Source organism: Manis javanica, chromosome 7 (genome assembly GCF_040802235.1).
Source record: "Manis javanica isolate MJ-LG chromosome 7, MJ_LKY, whole genome shotgun sequence".
NCBI lineage: Eukaryota > Metazoa > Chordata > Mammalia > Pholidota > Manidae > Manis > Manis javanica.
The window spans coordinates 130,888,511-130,911,104 of record NC_133162.1 but is presented as its reverse complement, the minus strand read 5'-3'; the positions used below and the strand labels follow the sequence as shown (position 1 = coordinate 130,911,104).

Sequence of the window (22,594 nt, the reverse complement as noted above, 5' to 3'; positions counted from 1 at the left end):
TGTCCAGCATGGCAACCACCAGGCATTTGTGGCTACGGAGTTCTCAAAATGTGGGGAGTACAAATTATGAGCTATAAGATACACACTGGAGTTTGAAGACTTATTGCAAAACCAAATGTAAATAATGTAAAACATTTACTGAACATTTATGTTTTAACGTCATATGCTATGCACATGTGAGATCTTAACAACCCAATACTGGAAAAACCAAAGGTCCCAGTTTATCTGGACTGAGGGGTTTTTCGAATGTGGAACTTTTGGTACAAAACCCAGCAACACTGAGAGCACACCAGGATGAGCTGGTCACCCTACTATACTCATAGTTAATTCTTGTTTACCCCACTGTACAGAGGTAAAAAATTGAAGCTCAGAGAGATTCAGTAACTTGTGCAAATTCACACTACTGAAAAGTAGCAGAGAAGGATTCATATGTGCCTGGTCTGTATTACATAGCATAAATAGTATATTATATTACCTTCCCATCAAAGAAAGTTGTTCTGTTGTTATTTATTCATTTCTCCAATTTTCACATGTAAAATCTATAATATGAAGTGCTATTTCAAAGTCTGAAATAGCAATAGCTAACATCAATGTATGCTGATTTATTTAATTATTGTAACTCTGAGAGAGGTCTATCATTACTCCCTTTTTACAGATTAGGAAACTAAGGCACAGATAGGTTAAGTAACTTTCTCATGGAAACAAATTTTCAGCAACTGGACTTAACCAAGACAGTCTCAGTTCAGTGTTACTAAATGGCATTAAAAAGTCCTGCTGAGATGATTTGTCAATGAATATTGCAGGCAATTCAGATTTTCTGGTAGTGTGAAGGGTTTAGGAAGAGCCAGAGATAGTATAGAAAAGGTTAAAGTGGGATTACTAAATTTGGGGTGCACCAAAAGTAAGAACAGGAGTCAAAATACTTTTTATATGACATTGTTATTTTTGAATTCTTAATTTTGATGTCTTTTGATTCACTGATGTATATTTTCATATTACTTTAAAAAATATATGAGTGAGATATTTTCAGAAAATTTGTCTATGTAAAAAATAGTTTTTGCTATTTTAATCCATGAAAGAATTGATCTTATATAAAATCCTTGAATTACAACTTTTTTCCCTCTAAATTTTATAGAGAATTAGTAAAATTTGGTTGTTTCGTTATCCTCCTTCCTATATAGAGTAGAGGAGTCATCTAATGTCATCATTTTTATTCTGTTACAAAGAAGCCGCTTTTTATGACCTCAGTGCTTATGAAATACTTTGTAACTACTAGAAATTTTTTTAAAATTACCAAGACAGTCCTACCTTTAGATTTCTTTGTATTGATTTTTGCCTGGAACACAGAGAATCCTTTCCACCAGCATTACCAATCCAGGACATTTTCTGTAATTTGTCTTTCATTGGTGCTTCTGACCCAATTATTCTAGTTCTCAGAATATGTGTAATTTTGAGATTGACTTTCCATTTTTGGCTTTTCATATCTATGATTGTTCTCCTCACCTTTTTCATTATTTTGCCGTTTTCTCTACATTCTGAGAGGGCTACTCATTGTTGTTCATGTTACTAATTCAATTTCTGCAGTGTCAAATCTGTCTGTTGATTGTCTCCAATGTGAATTTCAATCCAGACATTGAATTATCATCTCAGCTTCTAGAAATCATATATGTGCACACATATATGCATATACGTATGTATGTATGCCTTTTGGTATCATATCAGGGATATCAATCATTTTTAAAATCTAATTCTTAGGCCTACTTTTCTTCCCCCTAAGTTTTTCTTTCCCAGGTAATTTCTTATACTCTTTGAGGTAGATTTTATTTTTTCAGTTACTCAACACTGAGAAATTCATGGTTGTCTAGACTCAACATTTAATGAGAGAAAATATATTGATAGCAAATGAGTAAATTAACCTTTGCCACCTCTGCCCCAGCTGGTCCTAATCCAGCCTGCATCATCTGCAATTATGACAAGTAAATAAACATGTTCTTATCCCCACTCTCAATATACTAGCAGTTTTTAATCTAGTAAGGCTCCTCTGCACCGACGTAGGGCCTCCTACTACCTGCCATGTTCACTGGCTCTCGGATCCTCTTCCTAGTGGAGTTGGGAACACCAGTCCCAGAAGGGGCTTACACCATGGCCCTGGGCATCCTCTCCACAGCACCTGACTTGTGTGGAGCACCGTTGCCAGAATGCAGCATGTGACTGGCAGTAAATCCACCACCACCCTCCTTCTGCCTAATATCCCTTCACCAGTCTTTACCATATTTATGAGGTATATATGAGAGCTGGGAGGGACACCAAAATAGCAGTTTAGTTTTGCCCCAGGTTTTCGCTGGTTCAGAGCCTCTGAAGTGTATGTGTGCCTGCAGGGAAAGAAAGGGTGACAAGATGACCTGAAATAGAAAAAAATATATAATTTTTCTAAGTTTAATGAGATAAAAATCATAACAAAACAACTATAACTCCAGGGGAAAATATGTTTCCACCCTGGAGCAAATAACCTTTGAAGCTGAAATCAGTCAAAGGGAGAAATAAAGTGGGAGAGACCCTTTTATTCCTTACAAGCAGTCATCTACTTCCACTCGTCCATGTCTCTTACAACTGCAAAAGACTCCAAAAATACCTCTCCAGTCCAAATGCCCACTCGCTCTCCACCCCTGCTGTAATCACCTAAGGCCAGGCAGAAATTCTGGAAATATTGCAATTTTACCCACAACAACATAAGATTAGGAGTCTATTTTCTGTACTTTCAAATCCCCTTTCATGGTACCAAAAACTCCTCGCAGATTTTCCCTGTAGGCGAAGTTTCTGTTTCATATTGTGATTGCCTTGTTAGAATTCCTCTGTATCTCCATCTTCCTAGGTACTGAGAAGTCATGAGAGGCTGCAGTGAGAACTCTCTAGAGAACTTTTAAAACAAGGATCCATTAGAGTATCTTCAGTTCAGCCAAGACTTTATGACATATTTTTCAAGAGTTTCTGGTATTAAATATAAAATGCTTTTCATTTAACTTTTTTCATGATTTCTTATTAGTCTTTGAAGTTCAATCAAATAAAAACTCACATTGGTTTTGATCTTTGGTGTTGCCGTATAGGAGGACTCTTTGAACATGCTGTACTAGATAATTTACATATCAACCTGAACAGCATCAAAGATTCGTGAAGCACTTTTAAGTGTCATACAGGCAGTTTATCAGACATAGCAGGGCTACTTTGACTCATCTGCTGTTTTTAATAGGACAGTCCCATCAGAATAATGACCTTCTACATTAAAATACATTTTTTCCAACACTATGAAGTTTGACTCAATATTAAAGCAGTGTGAGCAAAACCATCATAAGCAGACTCAGGAGTCTATTTTGCATCGTCAGATGATCTAACAGGACATTTCCATCTCTGCCATTGCAATAAAAGATTTGCATTAGCAGCATGATACATGCAGACTCCAAAACAAAGTCAATTTAAAGGTTCATCATACTTCAAGGTACTGTGTTATTAACTACTGTAATTTCCTTTACATTCTCTACAATTCAGCCAAAATGCTGCTTCTAAAATTGTATTTTTCTCTACTTCAATTGCACCCTATACCACTATCATCCTAATGACGTCTTGATAAAATCTCTTCTTGAAAATCATGTTCAAACAACTAACTGTGGGCATCCAGGTACCATATTTGAAGATCTTTATTTCCTAACACCCTTCTTATGTAGTAATCCACTCGTAAGAACAGCCAGTGTTTTTTCCAACTTTTCATTTCACTAACATAAAGTTTCCATTACTTGAGTTCCCAGTACCTCACCATGAATACAAAATAAATCATGATAGGAAGTCTATGTTAAAGGCTTTAATTTTCTTTTCTCCTAATTAAATTGATTGGCATATAAGTACATTTTTTAAAAACAGAAAAAGAGCACAGAGAAAGGCTCATAGGTTAATTGTGGTCAGTAGAGCTATAACATTTTAAATAATAAATGGAACAAAAATTCAAATGGTTTTTGTATTATACTTTCTGGTGTGTATCTATTGCCAGTAAAAATATTATGAACATTACAAATTCAGAATTTTTCTAGCTATACTTTAGAAAACTGACAAATTTCATATGAGAACCACTCTATTAAACAGCCCAGGAGAATGAATAAATGAATTTTAAACAGTACAGTCAATGCAAATGTCTGGGTTTAGTTCAACGACCTACTTCTTTGCAGCATTTCTCTGATCATATGTCCATTTGATATATGGAATGTGTATACTATTTAGAAAATCTGAATAATCATGGCAAGATGAAAAATAAAATCACTAATTACCGTACATACTTCAACTAGGAATTATAATAGGTAAGACTATATAACAAGTTCCCATTACATTAATGCATTTCTCTTATATTTACTTCATATATTTATGCACACACACATCTGTCTTTGAAATGTTTTGTGAGGATGAACTAATAATTTATGTAGAGGTGAAAGGGATAGTGCCATGTGCATTTGCAGATCGCAGACAAGCTTCCCGTTCCTTCCCAATATGCTCCTTGCTTACTACCCATATAGCCCAGCTGGTGGGTACTCAGGAAATAAAAGTTAACTTTATTTATCCTGCCTCACCTTTTCCCTCCCAGAGAAACTATAAGGCTCTTGCCCATTTTTCTCTCCACTCTGTCTGCCTTCTGACTGACCATGTTCTGTCCCATGTGCCCCCTCATTTTGGGAACTTGTAACTATTATTACAGTGGTAATTGTCACCTTATCTGTTGGCTTCACCATAACAATACAAAGTACATTATAAAACACATTTCACCTATGTGTAAGAAGTGTTTTTTTATAAAATTCCCTATTTGTTAAGAAGCACATATGTGAGATCTTGGAAGATCTTCAAAGGGTCAGACGTTTCCCACCTTAATTCACTGCCGTCAAACAGCTCTAACATTATTTGTACAGCCTGTCAAAATAAGCGATTACGCCTATGCAGACAGCTATGCCATGTCCCCACTTTAATTCATATCTGTACACTAGAGTTTCTCAACTAATATGCGGCAAATGGGCCACTGTTTGAGAGATGGGATCCACCTCTTCAGCCTCACAGTGAGTGGGTGGGATCTGGAGCAGCCAGGACTCCTGTGCTGATAACCTCTGGCTGTAAACCCTCTCCTCCAGCTACTGCAGTTTGCTGTCTAAATACCATCACTTATCTATGTATACAGAATCTTGAAAAGACTGGAAGCACTACTTTAAACTGATAAGTTTTATTATATACACAAATGCCCTACCAGGTATTTTATACTCAATTTAAAATCTCTCAGGACTCCTTTTCACATACAAGATAAATTGCAGCTCCTTCTCATGGCCTGAAAAGTCTGCTTCCTCCAGAAAGCCCCAGCAGGTACCCTTTGCTGACCTATATTGAGCTACTAATGTTTATGAAACATTCTTTTTGTCTTTGCTGCTCCATTTGCCTAAATGTCCTGCCTCCTTTGTTTCTCTGTCATTTTCCTACATATTTTGCAAGATTCATTGTAAACTTAAGTATCACTCAAAGGTTTCCTGGCAATAAGCATGCCCTTAGCTCACCATGCATATGTCCTCTCTTATCTCCATGTCCTAGGAAAGTTGGTTAGCCTTCTCTAAGATCCCAGAAAACCCTGTGAAAACTTTTACTGTTGCCCAAATAACACTGTATTAAAAGTATAAGTTTATACACCTGCTCTCCCATGTTGAGCTCTTTATGGGCCTGCATTATGTCTAACTCATCTTTTTTTCAAAGTACCCAGCATATAATGGGTTACTGGTTATTTTTAATTTGTTTAGAACTCCTCTCCTTGAAATCAACAGCACCGCCATTCTCATTCCCCAACGCTCCTCTTTGAACATTTGAAGCTGTTATTTTCTTTCATTTCTCTGCTTTCATGGCCACAGGATTTGGTTTTTGAGTAAGCACCTTAAGATTACCTGGAGTCTTTTCCTAGAATATAAGTATTGGTAAATTGGAAATCTTTCCTTTCTGTTTAAACTAAGAAGATATGGGTTGGGAAGCAACTAGAAGCCAGGGGTACAGAAACAGAGATAAAGATGGTTTAAACGAATGAAGCATGACTAGAGAAGCAGAAACGTGAGGGAGGAAAGGCATCCTGGTGGCACCACAGACGCTGGTTTGGGGTGATTCAGCTCTATCATAGAGAAACCTTTTTTTGCTTAATCTGGTTCAACTGGAGTTCTATCACGAACAAAAAATGCTAACTAATAGAGAAAAAAAATCAATAAACCTAACTTGAGTGACAGGTAGAGTGAAGGAGGGGAGGAAGGAAAGAAAATTGAAATGGTTCAAGGCATCTTTTCAACCTCACTAAGTTCGCTCAAGGATTCAAAAGTTTTTGAACTTCTGATCAGAATTACTAAAGTTGGGTAGCAGTCGTCTAAAATTAAAAAAAAATCTTTGTAATGAACACATAGATCTACTATGTAAATCACAGAACAACAATTAGAAGAAAATTTCAAAATTCCTTGGTTTTAAGTTAGAAACTTAGAAATCTTCCAGAATTTTTTTTTAATGGCTATCTTAGTTTTGGCCACTAGTATCCAAAAATGTATGACATTATTATGACATGAGAATAAAAGCAAACTGCAAATTTTGCACTCTAAATTGACCAGCAATTTAAATATTGAAAGGTTGAAACAAAAGGCTCTGAGAGTGTGACATATATTTGACAGTGCTGAGAAGGATAATCATTCTACACTGATTTTTGAATTTTTAGAGTCTAACAAACCATGTGTTGGTTTTTCAGATGCATACAAATAACACTGAACTGTCTATACTTCCTTTAGAAAAAATGATTATATTCTTTAAATATTGGTCCTTCAAATTGACAATCCATTATATTCTGTCATTATTGCACTAAGAGCAAGATGTTAGGTGCTCGGTAGAAACTGCAGAGACAAAGCAATCTTTCAAATGGAAATTAATTCAGCAGTCTAGGGAAATACTATCACAAAACAATGCCCTGCTGAATCTCATTAAATCAATTTGGAAAGGCATATGGGTGGAAAGTAAAAATAAATCAATAAGATTAAAAAGGAAGTATATTGCTTGCGTAAAAAGAGAGGAGTTATGGTGTCTGGTTGCTAAGTAACGGGATTTTAGGTAGGAATTATTTGTCTTCCTTATAGGGTAAGGCAATTTTGAGGATTAGAGCGAAATACTGTTTGCATATGGCCCCATTTACACAAACTGCATTTCCCTCAACAAGACCTACTCCATCTTTAAAGCGGGAGATGAGCTTTCACCAGAGGAGCCACTGCCTAGCAACGAGATGCTAAGCAGGCAAGCTGAGTCCTCTCAGAAGGAGCTCCCTCCCTCTCTCTCCCCCCACTGCACCGCAATGACCTCCAGCACAGACTGGTGCCCTTGAGAGAACCACCTGAACAGCTAGAAAGCTGCAGGGGAAAGGTTTTGCTAAGATCACTCCAAAGTCTGAGCTGCTGCTTTTGTTTTTAAACAAAAAAACACCGTGCTCAGTCCTCTGGGCTTGGCACTGCAGAAAGCGCTTTCACAGACTTGCTTTTCTTTCTTTCCAGCCCCTGGCTCTTGTCAGTCTGAAGTCGCATTAGCTACAAGCCTGCCTAGCTACAGCTCTCAGGTCTGTCTGGTCTCACTTGACGACCAACTGTTTGCTGAAAAGAACTGATCTCCGTCCTCTTTGCTGTGGTCTCACATGTGACACCGCCCTCCCCACCTTACAACAGGCGGGGCAGCAAATCCTCCTGCAGCCTCCTCCCCGCAGTGGGAATACATGTTCTGCTCCTGGTATCCGTCACTTCGCCTCCTGGATAACGATTCTAAGTATTCTTTTCTTTCTTTTAATTGGGCTTCTACTAAGCACACAGTGCTAAGTGCTGGAGATAAACTTAGGAACAAGACATGGTGGTTCCCACAGGAGCTTCTAGGGCTCCATGGGAGGAAATACGAGAGGCACAGAGAGGCCAAGGAGATCAAGACGCAGTGGGACCAGCTGCCTGGAAAGAACGTGCAGAAGGCAGTCGGGCCGAAGAGTGGGAGTGGCTGGAAAGTGAGGTGGAATGCAGGTGGGGAAGAGACAGCTGGCTGGGAGAACAAAGGTATTCCTCAGATGTAGGGGCCCTGAAGCTGGGAGCGTGTGACTCTCTGTCCATATAGTTTACCATCTGTTACTTTGCAGTTATGAGTCCAATTGCCTCAGTACTCTTTATTGCAACCTAAGATACAGCCTAAGACACAAGTCTAAAGTAGAAAAGTAGCTGCATTTCACCAATCTTTTATTCAAATTATAATCAAAACGTGTTTCCCTAGGTATCCAGACAGAGGACAGGGCTTGCGCTATGCTCCCAAAATTACTCTTAAGGATAATACAGGACAGTATATTAGAGTATTTCCTAAGTAAATCTTTTGTCAAATTAGAACCACCCATGAAAAATGAGGCAATGTATTCTGAGCAAACCTGATAAAACCCTCGTGAATGTCTGTATTCACATGTCTGATCTTTCTTTGACAAGGAGAAGAGTAGGAAAGTCAATTGACTACGATTGTTGGGAAAGACAAAACGTGTGACTTAATTTTTGAAGGGGTGTTTCTTAAAACACTACGCCCCAAATTAGAGCTTCCGGCTTCTCTGGTCTGCTTTGCAAGGCCAGGCGTCTCCTCTGCCTCTCTGCTGCCCTCAAGCGAGTTGAAAGAGCACAGCAGCACAAAAAGTCCTGTCTGGAGCAACAAAGCTGCCCCGTCTCCCCTGGAACCAGGATTTGTTGTGACTTAATCACTGTGCAGATGGGTTTCTGTTAAATACGGAGAGTTTTTCCTACATTTGAAGAGAGCTCAAAATATATATTTAGATAATAGGGAGAGTGAGAAAGCAAGATTTAATTGGCTAATTAAAGCTCCAACTTGTACAATTACAGAACAATTATTGCTCAGCCAAGAACTCAACCTGTTTTTTTTCCCCCCCGCCTAACAAGCGTTACACCCTTCTTTGCTAGTGGAATGGATATACTGGGGACTCCATCTAACCTTCTGAGTTTACTGAACCTCAATATACTTTCTTCCTTAAAAATATACTTTTATCAAGTTGTATTGCACACATAAAATTTCTATTTTTAAGCTAATTTTTAAGTGCCCTTTAAATATGCCAATCTTTTCTTTTTTGTTTCCATTCTGTGCCTTAGACATTTGAAGTATTCTCATGGCTTCATGTATCATTCCTCTGAAGATGATTTGCAAATGCTTCTCCACCTTCTCTTGGATACTTGAAACTAAATGTTCAATGTGTTACCACGATCTCTAAATAAAAGGATATTTCTTTCTGTTTCCAAACCTGCTTCATACTGATTCGCCTATATTCTTGGGTATTACTATTTTTCCAGGCTTTCATTCAAAAGTTATTTTTTAATTCCTTTTCCCCTTTTTCTCTCTGTATTTCCTTTCCAACCAAGTGCTAGGAACCCTGCCATCAGCTTTCTTACAACTGAAGATTCCTGATGAAAAGCAAATGCTTAATAAAGATTTACAGATGGATGGATGGATGGATGGGAGAAAAAGGTAGATATAAGACAGTCATACTTTTGAAAAAAGGCCAAGGAGATAAGTGTGCTAGAAGAGGGAAATGGAATTGAATTCAGCACAAGAATACAAAAAGGCATAGGCTTTCATGATGTGATTTTTAAGCTAATGTATAGAAGAAAAGAAATTGTTGATCAAGTTCAGAGCGTAGGAAATGATCTGTTCTTATATTCTGAGGTGGAAAAGAGCTCAACATCTTCATGAAACTGCAATATGGACAGGGCAGAGAGGAAGGCGGGATGAGGAGGAAATACCCAGAGTGCAGTGCTAATTTTGGGTCCTGTTTGGCATATTTATAGTTTGTTGTTTTATTTTTACTTGAATGTGAATACCTTCAGATAGGAAATGCAGGCACAGACACCACACTCTACTGCCTTAAAGGCAGATGCATAGTATGTTCATGCCCACTGCCTGTTCCCCGTAAGTATATGAGATTAAAATTGGGCCTTAGAGCCCATGTCATGAGAGATTTTATCCTAAGAGCAAAGAAAGCGGGGAAGTGATGCATTCTGATTGGAGTTTTTAAAACACACTAAGCGCTTTCCATAACACAGTAAGTGTGGTCCAAAATTATTCACTGCCATTAAATGTGGTGTTTTGTTATGGTGAGGTTAATGAGGGGACCCCCATGAGCCTATAGGACAATAGGCTGGGAGTCCAGTCATGGGAGTCCAGAAGAGCCGTCCAAATTCTCCCAAGTTAGGGCCTGGGTCCCAGTTTCCGTTTGGCACCGCCTTGTGACACATGTCCACGCGTTAAACATTGGTAGGGATGATTCTAAGAGCTCTGGCTGGAATTTCCAAAGCAGAAGGAGCAATATCAAGAATTTATTGTATTGCTGATACCATTTAGGGAAATTGAATTGGGAGAAAACTGGGGAAGTAAAAGTTTCTCATTCACTTTCCAAGATAGGAGTTCCTGAAATTCCCTTAATAGGTAGTGCTTTCTCCTCTTTGAATCCCTCCAACAAAAGATGGGAACTTTAGCCCACATGTATTTGAGAATAGGGGCAGGACAGAGAAAGATACTGAAGAAAAGTCTGGATACTAAAGATGAGAACCCGGTCAGGACGGAGGCCTTGACCTTAACTAGCTGTGTATTTGTCTAAATCTCTTCACTCTTCTGTCCGTTTGCTAAATTCCTTCATACATCCTGGCTTCCCTGAGCTTTTGCCACTTAGGTCATGACACACCACCAATCATCAAGGTCCAGTTCATTCCTTATTTCCTAATTGATAAATCATTGTGAATTTCTTAATTCATAGTCCTCTCTTTGCATTTACTGCAGAAGGAAAAAGGGGCCAAATGCTGCCTTCATTACTTTTCTCTGAGCCACATTGTCCTTCCTGGGGAAAGCCTTTAAAATATTGGACATGAAGTGGTGAAACTGCTTGCTGGAAGGTGATGATCACATAGATAGTCACACAACTATCTACTATGAAAAATCTGCCTTTAATCAGACTCTGAGCATCAAACGTTTCCCATTTAAAAAAAATTCATGAAGGAGCAAAACAGCAGCAGACTCACAGAACCCAAGAATGGACTAACAGGTACCAAAGGAAAAGGGACTTGGAGGGTGGGTGGGAAGGGAGGGATAAGGGGTGGGGGAAGAAAGGGGCATTATGATTAGCATGTATAATGTGGGGTGGGGGCATGGGGAGGGCTGTATAACACAGGGAAGACAAGTAGTGATTCTATAGCATCTTACTATGCAGATGGACAGTGACTATAATGGGGTTTGTTGGGGGGACTTGGTGATGGGAGTCTAGTAAACATAATGTTCCTCATGTAATTGTAGATTAATGATACCAAAAGAAAAGAAAAAAAATTCAGTGCCCCTATCATTAGACAGCAAATAACAACTCTAGTAACAATCATTACTTCACTCTTGCAACTTGCAACAATTTCCATCTTTGTAAAATAACCAGCTAACATATTACAGAGTTTCTTGGAAAGAAGTAACACCTTTAATAAAGCAGTTATTTAAGACTCAGTTTATTGATTACATGAAGGAATGAACTCATGAATAAATGAAAAGAGCTAAACCTTATTCATTAATAAATATTTAAGCAAAGGGTAGGATTAGTAATTCTATGGTTAGAAATTAAAGCCCAGGACCAAAGTAGCTACATCCCAGTTCAAAGAACAGAAGGAGCTGAAGGGGGAAAAGCATTCTGAGAGTGTGGTGGGCAAAAGAAAGGCCTCCCAAGTTTCCCACATCCTAGTTCCTGGAATCTGTGACTGTATCACCTTACAAAAGGGATTTTACGGTTGGGATTCAATTAAAGATTTTGAGGTTTTGAGATGGAAAGATTGTCCCGGTGAGTCCAGTATATTCTCCAGGGCCCTGTAAGAGCAAGGTAGGGGGGGCTGCAGTCGGAGCAGGCAATGGGGACAAGGAGCCCGCGGTCAGAGTACGTGGGCTCATGAGACATTTACATTATTCACTACAAATGGTTTTATTCTCCTTCTTCTGTGTCAGTTCTACACACAACTCAAAAAAAACAGGTGAAAGGTCAAATGCAGAAATATATGAATATATTTCTTACTCTTAAAATGGCTCTGGGAAGTCTTCATTATTTATTTTTAGGTAAATGTATTCATTTCCGATTGTTGCAATAACAAATTACCACAAATTGAGCAGATTATAAACACTGTTAAAGATTCTCATACAAGGAGTCATGGCATTTCATACGGTGTGTGTGTGTGTGTGTGCACATGTGTGTGTGCATGTGTGTGCATGCACACGTCTCAATTAACTGTATAGAAAATACCTAGAGTTCTTATAAGTGTGGGTTCAGTCTATCTGAACAAATTTTTTAATTACCCTTAAAATATACTGGATTAAAGATCTCCTCTGATGTCATTAAATATAGGAACATGAGCTGTTCATATCCACTTATCATCAATAAATGTGATTTTTTTTCTGAACAGAAATAATTCACAGCTCTCAATATTTGATGGAATCCTACATTGTAGCTGGTGCCATGCTTAGCACTAGAAATTCAGAGACAGAAAAGATGAAAAGATGGGGTCAGTATGCCCAAGGGACTCAGGTCTCCTTCAGTGGGGGGTGATTTAAACTGTTTTACTATCTTTTACTGGGCTTTGCATCAGAGCCATATTTTAAGTTATTTCTACCCAACAAGTAGCATTTTATCTGCCTCAAAATATTCTATGTGCCATCATTTCAATAATACTTGTCCATTTATTATTTGTACACACATTGTGTTTTTGAATAAAAGATTATATAGTGCCTAATAAGTATGTTCCGTCGGTACAGAGCATTTATTTTGAAAATGCTTCCTGACAGTGCACAGCTTTACTGGCATGGCTAGATATGAACTCAAGTTAAAGCCTCAATTAGTCTCCAAATTCAGTGGAAGTATTTACCTCTTTCACTGAAACCACAAAATTAAGCATTGTTAGGGGTTAGTTGCTGAGAGATTCCATGTAACAAATCACTTGAAGATAGGAGGCCTCTCTCATTTCCATGGAGCCAACGGTCTTACTCTGGAACCATGAATCAGTAGCAGAGAGCTTCAAAGAGGTTGTTCACTCCTTGAAACTGCCAGCAAATTGTGTGTGTGTGTGTATGTGCGTGTGCGTGAGCACATGCACACGTGGGTGCCTATGCTCCCAGATTCTTTCAGCTAAAGGGTCAGTAAATGTCGGCAGTACTTAAAGTGGTCTGTAAAGAGAGATTCTGTCTCTCCATAGGCTAATTTCAGTAAGTAAATGGTCAAATAATTGGAGTGAGATTCCATTCTTATCATGATTATACCAACCCAGTTTTACCATGATCAAATCATTGCATCTTTTAATGCTTCACATCTTTACTTACTAAAACAGGATTCATGGTGATTCTCTCTTCAGGGCTCCACTCGGAGACAGATGGAGAGAGTAAATACCCAGACCTCACTCTGCCCTCTCTGATTTCATGCCAGAGTTCCCATCAGCTAAACCTGTCAGTCAAAAAGCAAAGTCGCCAGTTGGTATGTTCCATACAGCCTAGCCTTGCATGGCAGAAAGAAGGGTAGAGAAGGATGGGGAATGGATCCTGGGGAACAAGGGATGGTGATTTAAAGGAAGCTACCTGGCATATGCCCTCAGGTAGGAAGTTTTTAGAGCTCAATGTACTAGGACAGGGTCTTTATACTTCTCTCTTCCACCTCCTTCTATTCTAGCTCAACTGTCACCTCTTTGATGGGACCTTCTCTCATCACCCTGTTTGAAGTAGCAAGTGGCCTCCCACCTGCCCCTGACTCTCCAGTCCCTTCCCCTGCTTGGAGCTTGATGGTAGCACTGTCATCATTAGACAGGCTGCATACCTCACTTGTGTAGTTTTTTTCTTATTGTCAGTCTCTCCCCACTAGATCACAGGCTTCAGGAGAGCAGGAAATGTTTAGTCACCTGGAATCTGGTCATATTCTAATGCCTACATCAGCAATATCTGATACCCAACAGATGCTCAATATATACTTAGTAAATAATGATGAAAAGACTAAATCAACCTTGGAAAGAAAATTTCTGTATTGTTTTTAAAACAGAAACCTTTTTTTTCCCCCCAAAAGCACTACAAATTCTTACTGGTAGTTTTACTACCTGACTTATACCTCCTAAATCTCTCCATTTCTAAATTTCACTTTCTCACTATATTCAGTTCAAATATCCTTTTCAATTTAGTCTTCCCTGTTTTGTTAAAAGCAACCACTCTCTCTGATGAACTTCATAACACATTATCTGTATCCCTAGTAGCAGTTCACTCCACCCATATGTCTCAGCTATGTGTGTCCATACCTTACCCAACACTGCACTCCAAGTTTCCTGAAGGAAGGGTTGTGATTTATGCAACATCCATATTCTACAGCCCTGAGCACAACCCACGCCTGTAATGAGGTGCTGAAGACCGTCAGCCCTGGAGTCAGGAGACCTGCGCCAACTCCTGCCTCTGCACTCGCTGTTAGGCACTGACATTTAAGATCTAAAAACTATGCCATGGGGTTGCTGCAAGGGGTAAACAAGGTGCAATGTTAAAACATCAATAAATGCTCAATAATGTTTATCTATCATTAGCCTAGTGTTCGTTAAACAAAAAATGGCTAAAGTAGGATCCAAAAGAATGAAATCCATTTAAGATGTGATCTTCCCATGTCCTTGTTTGGCGATGTGTGATGGGTCTTTAATGTGAGCCAGAAGAGAAATCAGTATGAAGAATAGAGGCTGTTGAGTCAGACCTGCTCAGGATCAAACCCATCCTTACGACCTGTACGACCTTGACCGGGGATTTAACTTTTTGGCCCTGAGTTTTCTCATCTATCCAAACAGTAGAGAATAGAACTTGGACGTAGTAAATAATCAATATCACTAATTACTATAGACACTAAAAACCAAACTGGAAAAAAAAAAAGTTTGCTTATAATCAGACAGGCTGTTAAACATTCACAAATTTTAGGAATTTAGTTTGCCTGCTAATAAATAAACAGCTATAATTAATCTTTTTAGAGCTTCTCATTGCCAAGATCTTTTCAGCATAGGACAAACCATAGGCACGTAGGAAAATCATTATTTCAAAATAAGCAGTGTTCCAAAGAGGTATGATATAACTTCAAAGATCCTTTTATGTGTTTGTTAAAAGTAATCCTTAAAGGAGCTGTTATTAAAACTTTCTACATTCTGTCATCCTGCAGTGTTATTTCACAATCATTAATAATTAATCATAGGTCTCTGATTCATTCTTATACAGTCTAAAAATAAGATACTGTGAATAGGCCTAGATCCTTAGCAACAGAATATTGAGTACTCTATTAACCCAACCCAAACCCTACTTTGCAGAAAGATCTGTCTCAGGATTGCTAAACTAGAAGGCATTTCATGGCAAAGTCAGACAACATGTTTTTTCGTATTTGCAGTTATTTCAAACTCATCTCACTAGAAGTTTCAGCATTTCTCCTGTTCTCTGTTTGCCTCGGGGTGGAAAGCAACAAAGCCTATGTTACCGTTTTGAGAACCTGAACCTACAGACCATCAGATCTGAAGCCTGCCAACCTGGCCAGCTGTCTGATGGGAGCTTCTGATGTCTACCAGGTGGCAGATATTTGAAGGAGCTCTGATGAATAAGAAAATGTCATTGATATAGGTAGCAGCTATTTAAATTCAAATTTACTTTGTTCAATCAGCAGTGCAAGGTAGTATTTTATACACTTTATAAATATGAGTTCATTTTAATCTTCATAACAACCTCATGGGAAACTGACACAACTATGTCTCCATGAGTCACAACCTAATAAATGGAGGATCCGGGACTGAACCCAGGCAGCTTGGGTCCTGAGTCTGAGAGCCCAAGCCTTAGGCAGGCCAACAAACCAGGAAAGTGCAAATCTGGTTAACAAATGTCCATATAGCTCTCAGCTTAACAGCAAGGTAAACGTAGCGATGGTTTTGGTGTGTGTGTATATGTGTTCCTCAGCTTAGTATCCAAGTGATATTCTGTAAAGATTTCATTAATATGAAATAGTCATTCGGGAACAGTAGAGCTGAGCAGGAAGCCGTGTCCTGTGGCCCCTTATGGAACAGCAGGTCCAACACCTCAATCGCCTCACACTCTGCAGCAGGTGGTTCTGGGTTCTCCCAAGCATGGAAAACAACATTTCCTTTTCTTCCCCCATGAAATGTAATCACTCTCAGATAGACAGACAGACAGATCAATAGATAGATGATGCATATAGATCATCCCCACTTCCTCACGCCACCCAAGTTCCCCTTCTGTTCTTCTTCCCCGCAAATGCGATAACTTCAAGCCTGTGCTCAGGAATGTCTCTCTGTACCCCTGAAGTGTGCGATGCAGGAGGCATGAACCGCAAGCGGCTACATAAATTCGTTAAAATAAGCGATTAGAAATTAGTTCCTCAGCCCCTACACCACGTGTGGCTAGCAGCTGTCGCTGAACAGCACAGATATGGAGCATGTTCCTCAGCCCAGGAAGCTCTACTCTGAGGAAGGTGGGAGCCACTGCTCGTCCTGTCCCCTTCGAGGGCTCCTGGTTCCCCTTTTCTGAGTTACTCTATTTTTGTATCACCGCAGAACTACATGATTAAGGTTAAGAAAACCATCTACTATAAATATTGAAATCATTTGGCAACATTTGCTTTACCAGACACTTCCTTCAGTCTGCCAACATCCCCTGATCAATATTATTGGCAAGAGTCCATGGTTTTTCAAGTTTTTTTTTTTTCTTACAGGACATTCTTCCTGGTAGCTAGAAGTATACGGCTCAGTATAATGTGACTTTTTCTTAATCAAAGAAAACACAAGTTCATAGCTTATTATTGTCTTGACCTACAAGTTTCATCTAACTTTAATTATTATTAGGAAGAAATCATCTTTACTACATTGTTTTCTATACTGATAGGGACTCACCTCCCTTCATTTCTCAGAATTGTATCCAAATTGTTTCCAGTGAAACAATTTTGGTATTTAATTTTTATAGCATTGTATCACTGGTAGACTGGCAACAATTGAACCACTGAGTCAGCAACTAATAAAATTTAGATAAGAAAACATGATTATTCTACCCTACACATTAGAATAATTCTACCACAATCTCCTTTGGTAAAGTGAATTATAATATTTACTAAGGCATTTATCCATCAGATGCTTAGTTATCCCTTACTATGTGCCTTAAGACTATATGATTTCATGTATGTATTAGGTGCGCCCTCAAAGCTCTTACAGTATAATTGGGCTCAGAATACTGAAATTAGAAAGTGGTATCTGTTGCCCTTTGAGTTTCCAAAGGGAGATGGTGGCTGTCTAACTTCACATTTCTGCTCACATTCTCCAAAAACTACTCGGATCCAAACAGGGAGCAAAGAAAACCATCCATAACCCATGTCTACAGCCTAACTGGCACAGACACTGTGACAAACTTCAACTTACATATAAGTAGGGAACAAGCCTCTAGAGCTGTAGAGCCACTTCAGGGCCCAAGCCAGGGCAGAAACCCAGAAAGGGGAGGGGGTGCTTCAGCAGCAGAACCTGAAAAGGTATAAAATCACCCCCAGAAATACTGAGAACAGGAAGACATGGTGGAGCAGAGTACTGGCGCCTGGAGAACTGAAGGGAAGGGACAGAGCAGAAGCAGCCATCGTGGGGACAGGTGGCCTCTGGGTAGAGGGAGGGCGCTTCATGAGGGCATCCCCTTGGGGGTTGGTGGTCAAGGGAAAGTAGGAGCAGGTGTTAGAAATTAAGGAAAACTAAGAAACCAAAGGGAATCAGAACCAGAAGACCCAACAGGGTGCCTCTCCAAAAGGTGCTGTTAAAGAAATTTTCCTTCTCTGTCCAATAGGCTAAGGCACTCTTGAACCAGAGACCTCAGTAAACCACTCAAATCTCCGACCTCGAGAATCACTATTATAAATAACGATAAACATGTAGCAATCCAGAGCATCCCGTACTCAGGAGACGTCCTGAAGAATATACTAGAGGGGTAGCTTCATTCAGCCAGTTGTGAATCGGGAAACTACAGCAAGAGGACTTAAGGAGATCACTGAATATAGTAAATATGTATATTTAATTGCAGATTAGGACTCCAATAAAGGTAGGGAACAAAAATGAAAGAATATTAGGTAACATACATTCTGACAATATTTTTAAATATAACTAAAGAAAGGGGAGGGAAATAAAGAAAAAGAAAGGAAAAATTGAATTCATTTACTTAATACCATATAGTGAAAAAAAGAATAGCCCTTTAAGCTGACAAATCAAATAGTAGAAGGCTAGATAAGGAAAAAAGTGACTAAGGGCATTATAAAGGTATTAGTATAAAATTAATCACAAGAAAAAATACCAACTTTCCTAAATCAAATTCAGTACTCTGCCCACTCCAGTGTTCCAACACCCTCAAAAAAAAAGGGCATGAAAACAGGCAACACGGTGAAACATAGTAAGTATAACAATATATACCATAAATATAAAAATAATAACAGAGCTGATTATTGATATGACCAAACATATCGGTCATATCAATGTATATAAATGAGCTTAGTTTACTTCTTAAAGAGATTTTTTCAGACTGGCTCACAAAGTAGAACTCAACTCTACACTACATACTATAGACATATTTAAAGAGATTCAAGAATGCTAAAAATAAAGGATGGACAAAATTACATCAGGCAAATATAAATAATAAAAAGGCAGGCTTGGCAATCTTGATACTGGACAAGGCATAAATCAGCCCAAAAAGCATTAAATGAGACAAGGAAGGACATGCTAAAATGATACAGGTCATAATTCATAATGAAGATGATATTTTTAAATGGCCATGAACATAACCACCACTTTTATAAAGCATAAACTCCAGGAAATGCTAGAGAAATGGTCAAAAACACAATAATAATATGACACTTTAATGTATCACTCCTCAACCAAGAAAATCAAGTAGACAAAAACAAGGAAGGATATAAAACAGTTATTACATCATGAATAAACTAGATTTTATGAATCTGTACTGAATTTTACAACCAATGATAATTTAGAAATGCTCTTTTCAAGGGCATATGGACAGTCACGTAAGTTGACCAGATATCATACCACATAGAAATCCTCAATCATTTGCTTAAAGTAGAGATAGTGGAAACAATATTCTCTGAGCAGAGTACAGTATAAGTAGAAATTAGTAGGGACTTTTTAAAAATGTTTCTTCCAGAGGAAAATGCAAAAACTTTCTACTAAATACCTCTGGTGAAAAGAGAAATGCTAAGTTAAATTTCAGAATTTCTTTTAAAAAGAGTATCACAAAAATAATGGTAATAAAACAGAATATATGGAATATAATTAAAGCTGTGGTCACAGGGAAATGCATAGCCTAGCACTGTAACAACACAAAAAGAAAGGATAAAAGTAAGTGAATTAAAATCCCAACTTAAAATCCCAGGAAAAAACAAACAAACATTGTGAACAATAAGAAAGGACAAGAAGGGAAATGGTAAAAATAAAGCAGAAATTATTAAAAAAACAGAATTAATAAATTAAAATAGTGGCTTTTGGGGGAGAAAAATCACTTGGAAACTCATTTGGAGATAAAAGGGGAAGCATAAGAAATAACCATTGAAGGGGAGGGAATTAAAATATTTGAGACACTATGCACAGAGATAGTAATTTCCTAATAAATTTAATTTTATCAAAATTGATACCATTAATAATATAGGTAGCTTAAGTAGACTAATTGCCATAGGAAAAACATTTAGAAAAATAAGCCAAACCTACTCCATTAAAAAGTCAACAGGCTCATAGGGTTTCGCAAAATTTTTTTAGCAAACTTTCAAACACCAGATAATTCTAATTATGCTTAAATTATTCCAGAACATAAAAAAAGAAGGAACACTTCTAAACTTTAAGTGCATTTTTTATTGAAATAAAGTTGATACACAATGCCAGATTGGTTCCAAGTGAGAAAGTCATTTTAGAATTATGAAGGTTGGCAAATGACTCGGTTTCGGCTTCGACAAACCCAAAACTCTGGAGACCAAGAAATCACTGAAATAACAGGTTTATTGAGCTGATGCTGGGCAGGTAAGGACTGAGTCCTGGGACTGGAAGTTTCTGCTTCACCAGCAGCAAGGCCAGTTCACAGAAGCAACTTGTCCACCAAACTCAAGAAACAAGGTACATCTATGAGGGGCCTCAAGGAAAGAAAGTTCTATAAATTCATATTGGCTACAGATAAGGAAGGTGGGCTAACACAAAGCGGGGAAAGCCCTGGGATAGTGGTTGGTCCCTAAAGAAGGCCTGTGGCTTAGCTGCTGATAGTGGTCGGACCCTGGTCATGCACAAGGGGACTGTCACGGTCCTGGGACCTTCCAGATGCTTGTTGAAATGACTTCATCCAGGAACTTGGAACTTCTGGTTAGCTATAGCCCACTGCTATTGATAGATGACTTTCCTTTGTCTCTCTCCCTCATTCTCTGGCCCTTCTGTCACTTAATTTAGGATATTACATTTCAGAATTTTTCCTTAACAGCTTTAAGTGACTAAATTTGGTAGATCTCTGAATAATTTCCAGCAAATCAAGATTTTTATTAAAAGGCTACAGGAAGATTCGCCTTGAGAGAATTATGAGGAAGCTGCCACAGCACTCTAGAGACCCTCCTACGGACCACGGACCGGGTGCAACAGCTTCATTTGGGAACTTGTTAAAATGCAAACTTCTAGAATTACAGAATCAGAATCTGCATTTTACTCAAATCTTCAGGGTCTTTATGCATAAAGTATGAGAAGCAATGCTCTAGGCATCATAAAGTACTGCCTGAAGGAAGGGATGGATGCCAGAGAAACTGTACTTCAAAGAAATGGCAAAGGTGAGAGAAGACAAAAATTTCAAGATTGGGTTATGGGGAGTATGTGAAGACTGGCCCCAAAAGCAAATTCATAATGAGTATGAATGTAGTTAATGGCTTACAGCTGCTTTGCTGGTTATTGTCAAAGTAATTCAAATTGTTAAATCACAGAAATATTTCCATCTGGAAAAAAATCAATAGAAATCCTGCTATTTTTCCTTCAGCTCTCGAAGATTTTACATGGCTTATGTTTTTAGTGAAGTTATCCATCTGATTTTCCATTTTCTCTCTTACAATTCGGTAGATTTAGAATCTTCCCCCAAGATTCCCTTTGTCACTAACCTGGGCATTTCTCCAAGCCCAAAGATAGTAGTGAAAATTATCCACTCTTCCTACAGACTTTTCTTTTTTAAGCAACTAGATCTGGGTTCCATATTAGCAAGCCTCAATCTTTCCCTATTTGCAGAGTTTTCTTTTAAACATCTCCTTTTTGATGCACCTCTAAAGTCCTGATCAGAATAGAAAGACTTCAAAAGAAGCTCCAGTTCATTAGCATGCAAATAAGGGTGCTGGTTTATTTAGTTCATATCCTTCATTACTGAAAATACATGGAGCTTTATAAACATCCTGATAGAAGTATAGAAATGTGAAAGCATCTTAAACAGTCAAGTGCTCAAAAAGCTGGTCCTTTATATAGAATGTTGTCAGTTTGATTAACATGACATAAATAATACATAAATAATAGAAATAGAAATAGGAAGTGTAATGACAATGAATGGCGAGCCCCTCTGAGTAACACAGATATGCCGACACTCCTCTCAGGATGTTTTATCTTCATGCTCAAGTTACAACTAAGAAAAACTAGTTGACCTCAGCAATATCCTGGTTCACTTTCAACAGATAAATGTAGAAAATTTATCTACAGTCATGGTGAACAACTAAACATATGATCACAAACTGAATAGTAATAGAAAAAAATCAGAGTTTAGAAGTATCTCAGCATTATTTTTTAAATGTGCCTCAGAATGAGCAAATTTCTTCTGAATATGTCTCCTGGGTCAAGGGAAACAAAGCCAAAAATAAACAAGAGGAACTACATGAAACTATAAAGCTTCTGGACAGCCAAGGAAATCATCAATAAAATAAAAAGGCAACCTATGGTATTGGAGAATATATTTGCAAATGATACATTCAATAAAGGGCTGATATCCAAAATATATTAAGAACTCATATGACTCAATACCAAAAAAAAAACAACCAAAAATAAAGCAATGCAATGAAAACTGGGCAGAGGACCCAAATAGACAGTTTTCCAAAAAAGACATACAGATGGTGAACAGGCACATGAAAAGATGCTCCACATAGCTAATCATGAGGGAAATGCAAATCAAAACTATGAGATACCACCTCACATTAGTCAGAATGGCCACTATCCAAAAGACAAGAAATAACAAGAGTTGTCAAGGATATAGAGAAAAGGGGACCCTCCTACACTGTTGGTGATAATGTAAATTGGTGCAGCCAGTATGGAAACAGTATGGAAGTTCCTCAAAAATCTAAAAATACAAAATACCCTTATACCCAGTATTTCTACTTCTAGGAATTTTTTTTCTAAGAAAACAAAATCATTGATTCAGAAGGATATATGCACCCCTATGTTTATTTCAGCAG

The 22,594-nt window shown here is 38.2% G+C and overlaps 1 long non-coding RNA gene across 2 annotated transcripts in view; it reads right to left on the bottom strand.

Moving 5' to 3' along the window:
- The window catches only part of LOC140850630 (uncharacterized), a 78,691-nt gene that overhangs the window by 19,334 nt on the left and 36,763 nt on the right, over positions 1-22,594 (bottom strand). The gene's annotated exons all lie outside the window — the stretch shown is intronic.